Source organism: Tinamus guttatus, unplaced genomic scaffold (genome assembly GCF_059628265.1).
Source record: "Tinamus guttatus ecotype Peru unplaced genomic scaffold, ASM5962826v1 Tinamus_guttatus_pri_ptg000562l, whole genome shotgun sequence".
NCBI classification, from domain to species: Eukaryota; Metazoa; Chordata; class Aves; order Tinamiformes; family Tinamidae; genus Tinamus; species Tinamus guttatus.
Window position 1 is genome coordinate 41,836 of NW_028289096.1, and position 5,808 is coordinate 47,643.

A 5,808-nucleotide genomic window follows, 5' to 3' on the forward strand; every position below is an offset into this window, starting at 1 on the left:
ACAATACTGATCCAGCCATGAATATCTACTTATTCCTGCAGAGCTAGAGGACTGTAGCTCAGGGCAAAGGATTCATTCAGAGTGCAGAGAAGGAGATTTGGAGTTCTCGTCAGCGCAACTTTAAAAGTGACAGTAGGTAGGCTCTGGTGGTGCAAGACAAATGCCAGTGATATCCTTCCACTTTCTCTTTAGCGGAATCACAGGACCACGGAGTGGTTGAGGTTGGAAGGGACCTCTAGAGATCGCCTAATCCAACCCCCCTGCTTCAGCAGGGACACCCAGAGCACGTGGCACAGGGTGGCATCCAGGCGGGTTTGGAAGATCTCCAGAGAAGGAGACTCCACAACCTCTCTGGGCAGCCTGTGCCAGGGCTCTGTCACTCTCACAGGGAAGAAGCTCCTCCTCACATGGAGGTGGAACTGCCTGTGTTTCAATTTGTACCCAAATTAAGAACCTTAGTTTATTGATTTGAATGTTGCTGTTTTTAACTATGGGTGCATAATTAAACAAATGTAAGGAAATAAGCTTTTACAAATATATTTTTTCATGTTGTTTTGATATTGTATTTTGAATTTGAGTTTTTCTATGATCAACTAAAACGTTTCCAAAATTTCTTCATTAAAAGTGTTGTTGCAGTCCAAAATCTGTTTCTTCCCTCTTTTTTAAGTTTAGCCAGAGTACCAAAAACCCCCACAGCTTGATTAGTGGGGACTGTAAAATTTGACTGAATAGATCCAAAGTAATCTAGTCCTTAAGCTAAGTATTTCTAATAAATTACATATAAATAAGCATATTTTTAATGAAATGCTATGACAATCACTGCATCAACTCATGTTTTATTTATAAGGGCTTCAGTATTTGCATAAAATGAACAGAAACTTTCTGGGACTGAAAATCCTTCACATGCATTTCACTTATAAGGATTTTTATTTTAAAAAAAGAGGAAAAAAAAAGAGCCTAATTACAGTCCAGAAATATATTTAATACTGAACACTAAATTCTGAAGTAAGGAATGACCCTTGGTGTCCTTTGCCATTTCCAAAAGATTGCATCATTTCAAAAGGGAGAAACAAGTCAAGTGAGCTAATTAGTTTGCAAACTATTTCTGTTCTCTGTAACCAAAAATATTCAGTATGACACAAGAATGAGATGAAAATTGCACTGTACAGATTGATAGGATCTTTTTTTCTTTTAGTGCTATAAATAGGCATGTAGCACTTTAAATTTTCACCAGGGAAAAAACATTTCATCATTTTGTACAAGTCACTGAGCATTGCACAAAGTGATGATTACATACCATGACATGGTGACTTTTTTTTTGTGTTTCCCTCAGCATTATTTTTTGTCACTCTGGTATTTTAGGATCAAATTTACGTGGAAGATGAAACTGGCATAAGACATAAGAGAATTTGCAGTCCCCTCAAAGTGACTGCCATGTTATGAGAGAGAAATGGATGCCAGATTGTCGGTTTGAATTGGTCTTTTTCCTGTTATCACCTGACTTTTAATGAAGATACTGAACCTTGTTAAAAAGTCTCACATTTATTTGGCAAATGCAGAAGTTTTTAGTTGTGTGTGGCTTAGAAGACTTGGTCAGCCTGGATGTTGAAGGAACCTGGATCTCATTTTCTGCAATGGCTTCTGGCTTGCTTTGTGATTAACCTCTTTGAGTTATGCCCGTGCACCTAATATGAGTCTTTTCTGTAGTCCCTGAAAATCCAACTAGAATAAAACTGCAATAGGCTCCAACTCTCACTACAGCGAAGATTCAAAACACAATTCAAAACAAACAAAGGTAAAAAAAAGCGAAGCAAAGAAAAAAAAATCATCTGCACAAAACAAAAGACAATGTCAAGATATCTTAGGAAACTTCAACTAGCCAGAACTAAACCACCGCATACAATTTACACAGGAGGTTTCCTGATTTGGGAGAGGGGGAGTAGTCAATGTCTACAATAGTCTGCATTTATTTAATGAGCTGCGAGAAGGGTTCAGGAACAGAAGTGAGTGGCTGAGCAGAAACACATTGCACCATGCCAGCACTCCTCTGGAGGTTCAGTCACTATCTGTAGTAAATCCGTTTTAAATGAAAAAGAAGTATTTACAGGAGTGGTGAAGAGAAAGAAAGTTCTGAGCAGGAAGAAGTGCTATTTTCCTGCAGTCCTCTCTTAGCTTGAAACCAGAGATCTGTGAGGGAGGCATTGCCTTGCTTATCTTCAGGAGATGATTTTACGCAGAAGCCTAGCAATCCGTTGTTTCTATTTGAAGTCTATTCTATCATCAGGCATTTCAGCAGAAACTCCATCTGTTCTGGGGCGAAGAGCTGCCCTGGGTGTATTACCAGTTTCCTCACACTCTGAGTGTAACTTAGCAAGCTCTCTGAGGTGTTTGGGAGCTTAATCAGTGCTTATTGCTATCGAACTGGGACAGTTTTAGAATCCGTGTTCTATTAAACCAGCATCAAATAAACAAAACCCAGCAGCTTGTCTGAGCCACTGGTCCTCTTAAGAAAACTGTGCTGCTCATACCCCTTTCTCCAGATTTTTTGAGCACACCAATGCAACAAAATGTTGTTCTCTCCCTCTTCTGAGAGAATAACTCTGATCTTCTAAAAAACATTAAGTCCTGAGATAGCCCAGAAGTACCATTATTGGGTAAATACTATAGCCTCACAAAGAATATTTAGAACCTGCACTTCAATGTCACAGGAGAATAAATCTCTTTCAATTGTGAAGGAATCTCCATAGAAAACATTCATTTTCCTTGAAAATATACTACTTGTTGCTTGGGTAATGACATGCATTTCAGCAATGTACTTCCCTTTAATTTTGCCTTTTTGTAAGCATTTTGCAGCGCATCTTTACTGACAGTATTCCTTTTTTTAACAAATGTGAAAGCATGGTCATGCATACTTTCTCTGAGAGTCTGTCCACTTTCCTCAGTCTGCCTGGTCCAGACAATTGTCTATAAAGTGAATTCACTGTCAGTTTTCTCAATTTCTAAGTACTTTCCTACTGTTTTGTAACTCTTTCTAACTCAATTTTCCTGGATGAGAGGCCCTGTGCTCCCTGAGCATGAGTGTGTGGAGGTCTGAGTGCCGGAGACCAGAGGAGGATCTGGGGCCAGAGGGCTTGTGTGGCTACAGGGCCACGGTTGGAGATGGACGGCAAACACAGCTGAGTATGGGCTCACTGGAGAACATCTAGCAGGACTAGCTGGTCAGTAGGATAAGAGACGTGGGAACCTCCTTTAGGGAAGACTGTTCTGTTTCAGTGCCCCGTCTCTGTCCTTGTAATCATCTGCAATTATGTTGCTGCCTTCGTTCTCATGGTCCATTCCCCACATCCTCCTACTGCTTAAGTAATGGTCTTGTGCTGTCCCTTGACATCTGAATATGAATTGCTGGAGGGCCAGGCAGAAGCTGTGGTTAGAACAAGATTCTTATGAAAAAAAAAAAAGTTTTTTGTTTTCTTTTTTTTTCTTTTCTTTTTTTTTTTTTTTGACCCACATCATGTATTCTGATGAGAAAATATAGCACTGTTGACTCTTGTACAGACTTTGATAGTAAAAGGCAGAGTTTAGCAGCGTATCTGCTAATATGACCTTTGGTATGCACAGATCAAGGCTTTTCTAAAGCAGCTCTTGAAGGTCATTCCAGAGCAAAGGCTCTGGTTGTTCGTTTGCAATCCCTTCCTCAAGATTTTTCCTATTGATTTTAGCTCTACATTTCATAACCTTTCTCAAGCTTTGCCTGACCTATTTTAATCAGCCTTGTCTGTTCTGATATCATCATTTATGTGCAGCATCACTTCTTGAAACACATGGTGGGGATCTAATGTTCAGATGAACTGAACCCTTATTCTTGTTACTCTCTCCAGTCATTTTGGTCAACCAGACCCAGACCTTTGCTATGTACTGTTAATATGCTACTTTATCTGAAAAATAATTCCAGGATCTGCTGAAAAGATCATTGAAATCAATTAAAAAGAAACCCTCATAATTTAGACTGTACAGTCTTTTGGACTTGCACTACAATACAAGGCAGTTTTTGAATGGTGCTGAACATTATGGTTCAATGATGGCTCTGATTCCTTCAGTGCTACCACCAGGCAAATGCGTAATTAATAGCTGATACTAGTGGTGAAAATGCTGCACTTTAAATAATACACAAGAATAAATTATTGCAGAAAATATGCAGCCTTGTTGTGCAATTTGTAAAACTCTTTGTTTAAAGAGGCTTCTTATCCTAGGCAATGTGAACTAAAAATCTGAAAAATGGCATTGATAGGATTGTACTCAGTGTGCTGAACAATCAAAATTTTTAATTCCTACAGCTTCAACTTTTAATTGCACTCATATTATATTGACTCAGTAACCTTTTAATATTTTCAGATGATTTAGTGATAAATAATCCCTCTTAAAGAGCTACTTGGAGTGAACATCCTGCTTTCAATGACATTGTATATCTTTATTACTTTCTTTTCCAAGGTTTCTTGGCAAGGTAGCTAGAGATTTAAGAGTCTGTTGATAAAGAAAGTTGAACAGTAGGATCCTTTTCTGCACATTTGTCAGATGGACTTTTTCAGATCATGCTCAGTGGTGATCTGAGCGTTCACTATAGAAGAAATAGTTGCATTCATATGCTAGCATGTTCTAAGTATTTTTGTCAAGCTCCAATTGGCAAACAAAAAAACCCCAGAAGTGATGTAATATAAAAGTACATGGAGACTTAGCCATGGAAGTCTGAGCTCAAAGATAAAAGCTAAAAATATTTAATTTCAGCTATTAAAATTCCTTTATAATATAGATATTGGTAAAGAGGAAGAGCTAATGTCAATTTATGCCCAATATATAGTGCCAGGTCGCCTTGAGTGCCTTGGCAAAATGAACAGAAAACATTCAATGGAAAGTCATTGGCACTTTTTAATTTTATTTGAATTAAAGAAAGTTTTTTTCCCTTTTTGTAGGTCTCTAGAGGAATTTGAACTGAGTACAAATAAGCATAGAACAATTTTTGACACAGCACACTAGAAACTGCTGTTTCATTCATGCGCTTTCTGAAAGGGGATGATCACTTTAAAGTGTTTTAAATAATTGATCTGAGGAGCTTTTTATATAAATTATTATGGATATTCTTGTGTTGTCTGAGTCATCAACCAGCCCTGTCCCTGATAGGGGACTGAATAGGTACTGATGCATAGCAAGAAAAGTCCCTGTCCAGGAGATCAATATATCTAAACAGCCAGACAGATTGATTATGTGCTATTGCTACTGTATAGATGTATAGAGCAGACAAAATATTCAGTCTGGTTCCATGTAAATCCATAGCAAGTTGCTGTCAGGCTAAGATTTCTTCTATGTGTCTTCCCCTTACCTTTTATCAATTTCATTTCTGTAACCATTATATTAAGGACAAAAAGAAAAAAAAAAAAAAGTTCTTCCCTTCTTTGATGGACACTTTTTGTGCATTTGAAAGCATTTAGCCCCTGCTCCCATTCTCACTCTGTAGTTATTTAGGGTAAGCGAAACTATACTGCTTTCAGGATTAAGTGAGAGGTGGTTACCATTCCTTATTTTGCAAGATTTTCAGACTTTGCTGGATCCATTTTAATGATAGTTTTTAAGACAGTGAGATTCTGTGAACACTTGTCCTCCTCTATGCCCAGTTTTCCATTTCCTTCCTGAGAGGTGAGGGATCCACCCTCTCTTTCCAGGCCCTCTGTAAATAGTAATATTCTTGACATTCACCAAATAATTAGTTTCTGTTTGGTGTAGTGAGTTTTCCTATGGGCTTGCCAGTTGCCGTGG